At 38.5% G+C, this 12045-nt stretch overlaps 1 long non-coding RNA gene across 1 annotated transcript in view; it reads left to right on the forward strand.

The window, feature by feature from the left end:
- LOC117099390 overlaps positions 1-11834 on the forward strand; it is a 105647-nt gene extending 93813 nt beyond the window's left edge. The window contains exon 3 of the long non-coding RNA XR_004443795.1: positions 11775-11834. This is a non-coding gene — a long non-coding RNA (uncharacterized LOC117099390). The remainder of the gene's footprint in view (positions 1-11774) is intronic.
- Positions 11835-12045: the final 211 nt, after the last annotated feature.

Genomic DNA, 12045 nt, shown 5'->3' on the forward strand with positions numbered 1-12045 from the left:
TATGGAACTCAACCAAAATGACTTAGGCCTCAAAGCCTGAGGGGGGCAGTTTCAAGATTTGATCTCAGGCAACCTGACTCTAGGTCCCTCCCCACCTCCCCTCTGCCTTATAACCACCTTGCTATGCAATGTGATCAAGGTTATAATGGGTCATTGCCTGGCCTAGAGGGAGAAGACAGGTAGGACCTCTAACCTAGACCAAGGAGAAAAGGGTCACGAATAACTTTTCAGGAGTCATAACATCCAAGCAAGAAACTGTGAGTTAGACAAAGGGAGGAATGTCGGTGGTGGAAAAGGGGGATATTGGGTGATGAGGGTAGGATGGCAGAGAATGTTCTAGGCAGAAGGAATAGTATGTACAAAGAAGTCAAGAGAGAGCATGGCATATTTGGGTTGCAATTCATAGCTGGCTAATCAATGTGTTGGAAATTGCTGTGCAGGTGCCTTCTGTGTCAAGGCTATTACACTGAACAACTTTTGCTTTGTGCATAGAGCCTCTTGAGCACTATGGTGCATGACTTGTGGCTTCCTATAGTGCCCTTGTATGCTCCTGTGATTCCAACTCAATTACAAACTCCCTGAGGGCAGGATCCAGACTTTGGGCTTAGTTCTGTCTCCGGAACAGAGCACATGTCAAGAACTCCAAACATACTGGGCAATACCTACTGGAGTAAATTTATCTGTGAATGATTTATAATAGTAAAGCTACCCTTTCATCAGCAGAAAATGTCAATTAATATGTTCTCCAAATACCCCACATATATGAAGTGGTGACCAGAATTTGTTTTTATCCATGGGGAACACAAAAGCCACATGATTTGTGTGCAGATTGCCCTTGTGTACAATCTGTTTTGGCATAGACTCATGAAACAGACAGCTGACAGGCAGTGCCCAGAATCAAATGGCAAATTCAGAGAAAAGGATTTGCTTTCCCTGGGATGAGCAGGCATTGCTATTCTGGGCCTGAGTAAATAAGACTGTGTAAATAAAACTGTCATGAACCTCATTGTTCAAGCCATCAGGGAAATGGTTATTGTCTTTCCTCATTAGAATGGGGTCCCTCAGAGTGGCCTAATGTGACCGTGTTCTTGTTCATATTCAAGAATGTAACCTACAGTTTTTGTAGCTTTTTTTTTTAAGAGAAAATATGTGAGTTAATTATTTGGCTTCATTAAAGAGGTATCAGTTTTCTCATTGCAACTTTTAAGATAATAGAAAATTATTGTATTTATTTTCTTCATTATGAAAGATCATAACAAAATCGATCAATGACAGCAGGCCTATAGGGCATTAAGCCAGCCCAAAATCAAGGCACAAACACCAAGCTGGAAGGCCTTCTGGGGTGACCCTATTCATTGCTTGTACTTACTGAAAGTTTGGTTTTGTGGTAAATATGCATAAAGGATGCCGTGATTTTAAAAGACTGTATTTTTGGAGATGTTCTTTAAATGCCCTTCTTTGCTCTTGAATAGAGGGTGGTTGTAATTTTGTGGTGTTGTTGGTAATCATTTGCATGGCTTGTTTTTCTAAAAAACGTTTTATATGGAATAATGTCAGACTTACAGAGAAAAGTTACAAAAATAGAGCAAAGAACACCCTTCTACTCTATATCCAGTTTCATGTAGTGTTAACATTTTGCTCTATTTGATTGTTTTCTTTCTATTTTTTTCCTGACAAAATTAAGAGTATGTTGCATGCCATATTTATTCACCCCTAAATATTTCAGTGTCAATTTCCTAGGTACTGTTATCAACCTCAGTAAATGTAATAGTGACAACAGTACTTTTATCCAATTTATGGTCTATATTCTAATTATCAATTGACCCAATAATGTCATTATAACACTTCCTCCTCTAGCACCATCTCACCTAGTTATGTATTTCATTGTAATGCTGATTAAGTTTCTATCTTAGCTCATTCAGGCTGCTCTACCAGAATACCATAGCCTGGGAGACTTACAAATTACAGAAACTATTTTTTACAGTTCTGAAGGCCATAAAGTCCAAGATCAAGGTGCCAGCAGATTTGGTGTTTGTCGACGGTTTGTCTCCTGGTTTGTAGCTGATGCCTTCTTCTTGAGTCCTGTTGTGTTGGGACAGGCAAGGGAACTCCCTGGGATTTTTTTTTTTTTTAACTTTTAAGTTTAGGGGTAAAAGTGCAGGTTTGTTACATAGGTAAACTTGCATCATAGGGGTTCGTTGTACAGATTATCTCATCACTGATAAGATTTGGCTGTGTTCCCACAAAAATCTCATCTTGAATTTTGGCTCCCATAATTCCCACATGTCTTGGGAGGGAGGCAGTGGGATGTTAGTGAATCATGGAGGTGGGTCTTTCCTGTGCTGTTTTCATGATAGTAAATAAGTCTTATGAGATCTGATGGTTTTATAAAGGGGAGCTCCCCTGCACATGCTCTCTTGCCTGCTGCCATGTAAGACATGGCTTTGCTCTTCCTTTGCCTTCCACCATGATTGTGAGACCTCCCCAGTCATGTGAAACTGTGAGCCAATTAAACCTCTTTCCTTTATAAATTACCCTGTCTCAGGTATGTCTTTACTGGAAGCATGAGGACAGACTAATACAATCACCCAGGTATTAAGCCTAGTACCCATTAGTTATTTTTTTTATCCTCTCTTTCCTCCCAACCTCCACCCTCTAATAGGTCCCAGTGTATGTTGTTCCCCTCTGTGTGTCCATGTATTCTCATCATTTAGCTCCCACTTCTAAGTGAGAACATGCAGTTTTTGGTTTTCTGTTCCTGTGTTAGTTTGCTAAGGATAATGGTCTCCAGCTCCATCCATGTCCCTGCAAAGGACATGATCTCATTCTTTTTGTGGCTGCATAGTATTCCGTGGTGTATATGTATCACACTTTCTTTATCCAATCTACCATTGATGTAAGGCCGATTCCATGTCTTTGCTATTGCAAATAGTGCTTCAATGAACAAAGACGTGCCTGTGTGTTTATAATAGAATGACTTATATTCCTTTGGGTATATACTCAGTAAGGGAATTTCTAGGTTGAATTGTCTTTAGGTCTTTGAGGAATCACTACACTGTCTTCCACAATGCTGAACCAATTTACACTCCCACCAAGACTGTGTAAGCATTCCTTTTTCTCTGCAACCTCACCAGTATCTGCATGGTTTTTTGACTTTTTAATAGTAGCCATCTTGACTGGTGTTAGATGGTATCTCATCATGGTTTTGATTTGCATTTCTCTAATAATCAGTGATGTTGAGCTGTTTTTCATATGATTATTGGCCACTTGTATGTCTTATTTTGAAAAGTGTCTATTCATGTCCTTTACTCAGTTTTAATGTTTCGTTTTTCTTATAAATTTCTTTAAGTTCCTTATAGATGCTGGATATTAGAGCTTTGCCAGATGCATAGTTTGTGAAAATTTTCTCCCATTCTGTAGGTTGTCTCTTTACTCTGTTGGTAGTTTCTCCTCTCTCACCTGAGGTCTTTTTAAATAAGGACACTAATGTCACTCATAGGACTCTGCCTTTGTTACCTAATCACCTCCCAAAGGCCTCACATTCTGATAACATCACATTTGGGTTGGAATTTCAACCTATGAATTTGGTGAGGACACCAACATTCAGTCAGTAGCAGTCTCCTTTTGTAAGGAATAATTTTCAGCCCTTCTTTGTCTTTTATGATATTGATATTTTTGGAGAAACAATCTATTTCTCCTTTGGAAATTAAAATGGTTCTCATTCTGCGTATACATGATGATTTCCCCAGTTAGATTCAGGTTATTCATTCCCCATCACCGGATGCATGACGTTTAAGTGAGACTTGGTTATGTATGTATCACAGATTCTTTGAAACAAAAATAATCTAAAGAATCTCCCTATCCAAGACAGAATACCTGCATGAGCTGTGTGTCACCAGCCTGGAGCCTGAGTTATGAGCTCAGCCTTGCCATGAACTCCTTGGGCCATTCCTGGCTAGATATCTTTCTGGGCTTCAGTTTCCTTATTTATAAAAGGAAGGGATTGAGTTAGATGATCTTTAATAGTCCTCTCAGTTAAACCATTCATGATTTTTAATGAATCCATAACAAATACTTGTGTTTAAAGGCAATTAATGTCCTTATTAAGAGTGAGAATAGTAATAACAATTCTCTTAGTTGCCTAGATCTTTGGAGAGCTTTGTCTGAATTTGCAAAAAAAGCTGAAACTTTAAACCAGCAAAATTTATTGTATTTTGATTAGTGAGTGGGGAGATTGTGCCTTGGCCTGGCACAAAATGCCGTTTATCTCATGAAGATAAACTGACACATTAACACTGAGATTCCAAGATGCTCACATATTTCGAAGCAAGTACTGAGGATCTAAAGCTTGCTTTCTGGCTGTTAACACAATTCATGTAATAACATGCATTTAGGGCATTTTCCAAATATCCCAAGGCATGCATGACTTTAAAGAGCACATGTGTATTTCATTTCAGTAACCCATTTTTCTGCTTAATTAAATTCATTTGGCAGAAGTGGCAATATGAATTTGATACACTCTTATCACATAGCATTACCGGTAAGCCTCTCAGCCTTCTACCTTGGACAGCCCTGGTACAAAGCACTCTGGCAGAAAGAAGGTCTGTGGAGCTGCCAAAAGGCAGGCTAAGAATTCCCCAGAGCAGCCCCCAAGACCTAGAAAGAGGAACGTGAGAGCTCATGGGATGTGCAGGCTCTTGGTGCTTCAAAAGGCTGCTCAAGTACCCTTTGCCTAAATGGCTCTTCGTTCAGTAATTACAAGTGGTGAGAGGCCCTTTTTGACTGTACTTGGGCACTCACCTGGGCTCTCAGACATTTGTCTTGTGGGTAGTGTTAAGGTAAGTATGTATAGTTGCCAGACAGTTTACAAAGCATTTATGTTTACGGTGCATACGTGGCAGTTTGGAGGAACTTGTGTTCAAAATCTGACTTTAACCCTTACTAATCATACAACCTTAGTCAATTTACACAGCCTCTTTGAGCTTCCTACATCTGAAAAATAGATTTATAGGTCCATGGTACCTGTATGTTACAAGGTTACCTATGTTACAAGATCATTGTGAGGATTAAGATATACAGACATTTAAGCTCTCGGACACATAATTGATACCCAATATATAGTTGTTTTTTCCTGTCTTCTGAAGTAGGTAGACAGGATGAGTACTGCTAATCCTGTTTTATATGGGAGAAAATGGTGGCTTATCAAGTTTTAAGGTCACTCAAATGGTAAGGTCCCATGATGGATTTGAACTTGTGACTTTTCACTGGCCCATTCATGTTTATCTCACGTAGAAATTGGTTTTTTGTAAGTTGACTATATCACTGAGCAGATTTCAACAAGGATTGGGGGAATTTGTTTTTTAATAAATTAAAAAGTATAGAATAGTCTTAGATTTACAGAAAAGTGACAAAGATGGTGCATAGAGAAGGAAATCTGTGTAGCATCTTTGTAACTTTTCTGTAGTTATAAAGATTATAAAAGTTACAAAAGTTGGTGCAAAAGTAATTAGTTTTTGCTATTACTTTCAGTGACAAAACTGTAATTACTTTTGTACCAACCTAATATATACTTCTCATCCCATTCCCTCAATTGTTAACATCATACATCATGATAGCATACTTAACACAGTTAAGAAACCAACATTGGTACATTCTTATTAACTATTAGTACATTACTATTAATTAAATCCTACTCTTTATTTGTATTTCACTAGCTTTTTCCTAACGTCTTTGTTCCGTCCCGAATCCCATCCAGGAGTCTGCACTGCACTTCATTGCCATGCCTCCTTAGTCTCCTCCGGTCTCTGGCAATTTCTCAGATTTTCCTTGGTTTTGATTACCTTGACAGTTTTGAGAAGTACTGGTCAGGTAGAATGTCTGTCATCTGTTTTTCTCATCGTTAGATTGGGCTTATGGGTTTTAGGGAAGAAGACTATAGACATGAAATGCCATTCCCATTAGATAATATTAAGGCTACCTGCAATCAACATGCTATCACTTATGATGTTAAGCTTGATCACCCAAACAAGGTGGTATTTGTCAGGTTCCTCTACTGGAAATTACTTCCCCACTCTTTATAATCTCTACTCTTTAAAAGTAAACCATTAAGCACAATCCATGCTCATGCAGTGGAAACACGTTAAGTTCCACCTCCTGGAGAATGTTTTCAATTGGGTTATTTTACCATACCATAAAACAATGTTTTCATCATTTGCTCTCATTTTCTAACACATCTGAATAACATTTTATGGTGCCTCAAATTAGATACTAGCCAACTTTGGAATTCACTCAAGTCAGCCTTCAGAGAATGAGACTATTTTACAAAGAAGGATTGGGTTGCTGAGAATCTTTACAATTCCTCTCTTTATATATGTATTTTACCTATACAATACATGTAATTATCCATCTCATAAATTTCACTCCATATTATATGTGAGAATATGTGTAATATGTGAGTATTTGTAATTTATGAAGACAAATGCATTGTTCTTGGGTGGCTTTAAAAATGTTTTAGCATTAATAATAATCTTTTCCAATTTAAAAATTATTGTTGCTTCCAGTATTGCTTCCATCACCTTAAGTAATTGGAACAGGGGAATCTTTTGTTATTAATTATGCATTTTTCGTTTCCTGTAGGACTTGCCCTTCAGGTACCAGTCAGTCAGCAGCAGTAGTTTTCTATATGCATTGCCAAAAAATGTAGGAGCAATTCAGAGACAAATAAGTCATCAAATTATTAATCTTTGAACTCTGATGTGGCATTTGTGAATCAATAGCAGACCCATGTCTTGAAAATTGTATCTTTCAATTGCAAGAGTTAGGTGCTGAAATGAGAAAAGAAATGGCACATTATTGTTTGTTTTCTTCCCAAGTTGACTTAAAATATGGTGAGCTAAATCCTGGAGGATTCAAAACATTAAATTTATATTAAATATATACAAAATGAGAAGAGTGAGCCTTTTATGTCCAAAAAGAAACAAATATTTGACCAAAAGATAGAAAAAGAATTAGAGAAGGAAAAATTACCTTGATTGCTGGTAGAATCATGAGAAGTGATCCAGCATCTTATTTTTTTGCCTGAATTATTTTTGGGAAGGCAGTGAGGATGGTGTATTGAATACCTGATTTTCATAGTTCCCAGATAATTTGTTGGGAATCCCAGAGCAGAAAGATACACTACTTTGCTTCCCAGGATTAAATCTTGAAACTACAGAACTCATAATGAAATCTGGCGTTCAGGTCAACAAATGAGAAGTTGAGTAACAATGCCTAGGTGGCAGGAACTGAGGGGACTTCGTAGTGTATCACATATTCCAGGGTGATGGAGGAAGTAGCTGGGTATTCTTGAGTCCAACAGCAAGGTGAGGGCTTGGCTCCAGCTCTGAGCTCACCAACAATTTTGAAAGTATTTTGTGGTATAGAGGAGGAAGATACAAAGCAGTGTTGAATGGAAGCATGACAGGGAAGAGATATCTTTGCTTTGCTCCTGATCTTAGGGGAAAAGTATTCATTTTCACCACAAAGTATGAGGTTACCTGTGCCCTTTATCAGGTTGAGGAAGATCTTTCTGTTCTACGTAGTTGAGAGTTTCACAGAAATGGATTTTGGAATATTTTCAAATATTTTCCCCTCACATCTATTGAGATGATTGTGTAGGTTCTTTTTCAGTCTATTAATATGGCATACTAGGTGGATTAGCCAAAGTTGTGTCTTGCTTAAGAAATCGTTTCCTATTCCAAAGTCTAAATTACATTCATTTATATTTGCTACAAAGTATTTTGAAAGTTTCATTTTTGACATACAAATTCTTAACATGATTCTTAACATGACTGTTTATATATGGTGTTAGGCAGATATCCAGTTTGATCTTTTGCCATATTGAACTGGGTTGAATAGTGTCCCCTCAAAATTCATGTCTACCCAAAACCTCATTTGGAAATAGGGTCTTTGCAGATGTAATTAGTTAAGATAAGCTGAGGTCATACAAGACTATGGTGGGCCCCAGTTGAATTACTGGTGTCGTTATAAGAAGAGAAAAACAGAGACAGAGACATGGGGGGACAATAACATGTTAAAAACAAAGGCAGAGAGTAAATGTTATGCTGCCACAAGCCAAGGAACGCCAAGGATTGCTGGTAACCACCAGAAGCCAGGAGAGACACATGGAACAGATTCTCCCTCCAAGCCTGCAGAAGAAATCAACCTTGCAAACACTTTGATTTTGGACATCTAGCTTCCAGAATTGTAAAAGAATAAATTTCTGTTTTAAGTCACTGAATTTATGGTACTTTGTTATGACAAACCTAGGAAACCAATATATGTGAATTTTTTATTGAATTCACATTGGTTGAATTTTTAAATATTAAATCAACCCTGTATCCTTAAAATTATTCCTCTGTATATAATATGTAATTTTGATCTAGCTGCTTATAAGGTTTTCTCTTTATCATTTAAGTAGTTTGATTTTATGGTGTGCTTTGTTGTAGTTTTCTTCATTTATTTGTGCTTAAGTATCAAAAACATTTTTGGAGGTGTGTGGGTTTATAGTTTTCATCATACATGACCAAATTTTGGCCATAATATCTTTTTTTTTTTTTTTGAGACGGAGTCTCGCTCTGTCGCCCAGGCTGGAGTGCAGTGGCCGGATCTCAGCTCACTGCAAGCTCCGCCTCCCGGGTTTACGCCATTCTCCTGCCTCAGCCTCCCGAGTAGCTGGGACTACAGGCGCCCGCCACCTTGCCCGGCTAGTTTTTTGTATTTTTTTAGTAGAGACGGGGTTTCACCCTGTTCGCCAGGATGGTCTCGATCTCCTGACCTTGTGATCCGCCCGTCTCGGCCTCCCAAAGTGCTGGGATTACAGGCTTGAGCCACCGCGCCCGGCCCCATAATATCTTTAGATATTGTTTCTATACCTCCTTCTGTACTAGAGACTCAAATAATCTTACGTTAGGCCACTTGTAATTGTCCTACAACCTAGTGATGTTTGTTCAATTAATTCTGATCTTTTTTCTCTTTATGTCTTTATTTTGGAATTCTGTTGCTATAGCTCCAAGTTTCATATATATGATTTCATATATATATATATAATTTATTTATTTTTGAGATGGAGTCTTACTCTATTGCCTAGGCTGGAGTACAGTGGTGCTATCTCAGCTTACTGCAACCTCTGCCTTGGGTTCAAGTGATTCTCCTGCTGCAGCCTCCTGCTGTGTATCTGGGATTACAGGCATGCACTACCACACCCAGCTAATTTTTTTGTAGTTTTAGTAGAGACAGGGTTTCACCATGTTGGCCAGGCTGGCCTTGAAGTCCTGACTTCAGGTGATAGCCCGTCTCAGTTTCGCAAAGTGCTGGGAATTACAGGCATGAGCCCCCATGCCTGGCCCAAGTTCATAATATTTTCTTCTGCATTGTCCAATCTGCTACTGGTTCCATGCAGCATATTTTTTAATCTCAGGTATTGTAGACTTCATTTTTATAAGTTCAATTTGGGAGATACATATATTTTTCCATGCCTCCACATAAAATGTTCAACTTTCCCTCTATCTTCTTGAACAGATGAAGTACAACAACAATAACCCTTGAACAATATCCCTATCTACTTATCCTATTATTTGTGTTATTTCTGGGCCAATTTTGATGAACTCAGTTTTCTCCTTGTCATTGCATTTTTTTATTCTTTGCCTTCTGCTACTTTTTCTTTTATTGGATGCCAGACAGTGAATTTTACCTTGCTGAGTGCTGGATATTTTTATATTCTTTCAAGTATTTTTGAGTTTTTTTCTGAGATGTGGTTAATTGTTTGAAAGCAGTTTAATCCTTTGGGGTCTTGCTTTTAAGTTTTGTTAGGTGGGACAGAGCAGCTTTTAGTTCAGGAATACTGTTTCTCCACTACCAAGGTGAGGCACTTTTTGATTATCAAAGTGTGTTTCCAGGTGAGACTGGGCAGGGCAGGGCCATGTTCTATTAACCTTTGAATACCAGAGTCTTAATCCAGTTTCTGGGTCCTAAGTGGAGTTCCATAAATTCTTACTCATTAAAATAAAGGTTTTTTTCTGTCCTGAAAACATTTTCATCATTCATCTCTAGCACTTTCAACTGGAATCAATTTTGTGATTTTTATTTTACCAAGCACAGCACCTAATTCCTAGGTGAAATCTTTTGACCAAGCCTGAGCTGCCCAAAAGATTCCTTCTAGTGCTATTTAGTTACATCTCTGGATTGACATCCCATTTACTTTTCCATGCATTTATCCACCAGATTGCTCTTGGTAGAGTATTTTGTGACAGTCACCTTACTGGAATGCCAAAAAGTGACTAAAATAAAATTTCTGAATTATTTACAAGGTTTAAAAGTAAGTGCCATGTATTAGTTCACTCTGACACTGCTATAAGAACGACATGAGACTGGGTAATTTATAAAGAAAAGAGGTTTAATTGACTCAAAGTTTCAGATGGCTGGGAAGTCCTCAGGAAACTTACAATCATGGCGGAAGGAGAGGGGAAGCTAGCGTATGTTACCATGGTGAAGCAGAAGAAAGAGAGAGCATGAAGTGGGAAGCACCACACTTTTAAACCATCAGATCTTGTGAGAACTCACTCACTATCATGAGAACAGCAAGGGGGATATCGGCCCCCATGATCCAAGCACAGCACCTCCCACCAGGCCCCTCCTCTGGCATGTGGGGATTGCAGTTCGACATGGTATTTGGGTGGGGACAGAAATCCAAACCATACTATACCATTTTTTTTTCTGTACTTCAGCCAGGTACATTCAGACATTATTTTCTGTGCAGCCTTCCTTGATCCTCCTGTTTATTTTTTTCTGTATCCATTTAGACCTTTTTGGAAACATATTTATTACAGTGTCTGTAAGATGCATTCCTGGTTTAAAAACTATATGCATAGGAGAATTACATGGGTAGGTGGGAGTTGCCCATTTGCTGTGTCTCCAGTACCCCAGTGTACCATGACCCCATCTCAGATGTTATGTCAAATTTTGATCAGTGTGTACAGTTATGTTTCCTTCAACTGTGAATATATACTCTGAGAAATCTGATAAAGAGAAAAATCAAGCAGCATTGAAACATGTTTTTGAATTGATTGGAATACACAGAGTGATTTGCCTCATGAGTGTATAAGAGAGGGTACACTCATGTATACCCTCATAGTGATTTGCCTCATAAATGTACAATCAGAATAGTGAAAATTCTCAAGGGGTGCTAAAGGTTGACAAAGTAAAAAATGCAATAATCATGAATGTAGTTTAGTTCCAGCAGGGTGCCATAAAAATTTGCCACCAAAATGTATTTGTGCAAAAAGTCTACGTATTAGTGTGGATAACAGCTGTCCTAATGAGGAACACGCTCCCTAAGGACAAAGGCTTTGAATAATCTGTCTTTGCATTCCTCATAGAATTTAGCCCAGTGTCTTTAACAAAATGGATGTTCCGTTGATGAGCATGTTTTGTTAATCCTAGAGTGAAAAGTGAGTGTAAGATACAAATTTTACACTTTGAACAGCTCACAATCTGATGAGGTAGAGAGAAGATAAGAAGTCCGATGGCTAGGTTTTAGTGCAATCAGTGTTCCTTTTTTTGTTTTTTTGAGATAGGGTCTTGCTCTGTTGCCCAGGCTGAAGTGCGGTGGTACAATCATGGCTCACTGCAGCCTTGACTTCCCAGGCTCAAGTGATCGTCCCACCTTAGCCTCCCTCTTAGCTGGGTCTACTGGCATGAGCCACCACACCCAACTAATTTTTGTGTTTTTTTTGTAGAGCCAGAGTTTCTCCATGTTGCCCAGGCTGGTCTTGAACTCCCGGACTCAAGCAATCTGCCCTCCTTGGCCTCCCAACATGCTAGGATTACAGGTATGAGCTGCTGTGCCCAGATAGCAATGAGTGCTCTAATGAAAGAAAAACATTACTAGCTTTATCTGGAAGTGTTTCAATGGCTTCCCAGGGGATGGGTTCCATATACTGGGTCTTGAAGTGTGCTTAAGAGATTATGAGTTAGAAAAAAGGCAGGAGAGTAATCCTTGCAAAGTAG

This window comes from Trachypithecus francoisi, unplaced genomic scaffold, assembly GCF_009764315.1.
Source record: "Trachypithecus francoisi isolate TF-2019V2 unplaced genomic scaffold, Tfra_2.0 Lachesis_group16, whole genome shotgun sequence".
Lineage (NCBI taxonomy): Eukaryota > Metazoa > Chordata > Mammalia > Primates > Cercopithecidae > Trachypithecus > Trachypithecus francoisi.